This window comes from Naegleria lovaniensis (genome assembly GCF_003324165.1).
Source record: "Naegleria lovaniensis strain ATCC 30569 chromosome Unknown tig033, whole genome shotgun sequence".
NCBI classification, from domain to species: Eukaryota; Heterolobosea; class Eutetramitea; order Acrasida; family Naegleriidae; genus Naegleria; species Naegleria lovaniensis.
This window is the reverse complement of record NW_025407854.1, coordinates 490,776-492,276: the sequence shown is the minus strand read 5'-3', so window position 1 is coordinate 492,276 and position 1,501 is coordinate 490,776.

Sequence of the window (1,501 nt, the reverse complement as noted above, 5' to 3'; positions counted from 1 at the left end):
CATTGCTCAACACATACAATTGATGGATCAACACAATCACTATCACGTGATCACACCATCATGACAAGCATGTTTATCAACTTGAATGAATATTCAAACAACCATGTTTCATCTCATCACTCTTCATGAACAACTTTGAACACTCATCCATTTGGTGATAACAACGAACATGGTAGACGTATCCAATACGGTTGAAAGACACATCTACGATCACTACAAATGATTTCAATCATGATTCCGTCATCACAACATCAAACAACACTGATCAATCACAACAACATTTTTTTGGATAAATTCTAAATGCGGAAGAGTAGGGTCAGTAAATCCAGACAAAATTCAAAATCAAGATGACTTGAACATTGACGCATATCAACCACATACACCATACATTTCATATGTACTGATCATGAAAATCAATGAATTAACTCTTTATTTTCAATGCAGCCATCATAAATCAACACAGGCTATCCATGAAAGAGTGTCAAACATGACCTGACAGAATCCTTCCATCATACAATGAATCACATCACTCCACACAATCAATAATAACACAATGGAACAATATCAACACATGGGTGATTGCAACAACTCTAGGAAAAAACCATGTCTCACATTGTAATGTACTTCATGACAAAATCTTCTCAGGTGCTCAACAACAATACATTCTAGACATGAACAAATACAAGAATTGATATCAATGTGTTGTACACCATCTCATCTACCATAAAAAACTATCTGCATCACTCTCCTGACAACTCTTCAAAAATTAATTAATAATCATTTTCAACACAGCTCATGTGCCTCATAACAAAATCAACTCATATAGATAAATTCCACAAATTTCAAAATAACAATATCACACTCTATACTATCATATAAAGCCACTGTGATATTCTTAAAATTATTCAGTATCGTAGTATCATGTGAAAAAGAAAAATAATTTGAAAGAGTGAAACACCACTTCCACAACTTGTTGAGTCAGTGAGTAAAAACAACATGGATGTATCACACTCATCATGAAGAACATGTTGATGTATATTGTTCATGACACACTCACTCTCGGAAGGACATGGTATCACATCACTACGACATTCATGATGATACTCCACTAATAATGATCATATCCATCATCAATAGTCATAGAATTGTTCTTCGCAAGGTATTATACAACAATACAATCATCGGTTTATCGAAAAACTGAATCAGTCAATTGTTATAAAATGATCATTCAATCATACAACAATACATACCAACAACAATTCATCATGATCATTTTCAACCACTCACAATCACATGAAACACTTCTACAATGATGACCACAACGTGTATTGATGATAGAATGAAAGTCATGAACAAGAGAGGAGAGTTGTACCCTTCCTCAAGAAATGATGTTTTCCGAGAAAAGCGAAGTGCTCCTATTCCATGAAACAATCATGTCAATGAATAAAACTGATGATTTGTTGTTTGGATGATCAGAACATCCATCCATATCAATTTCATG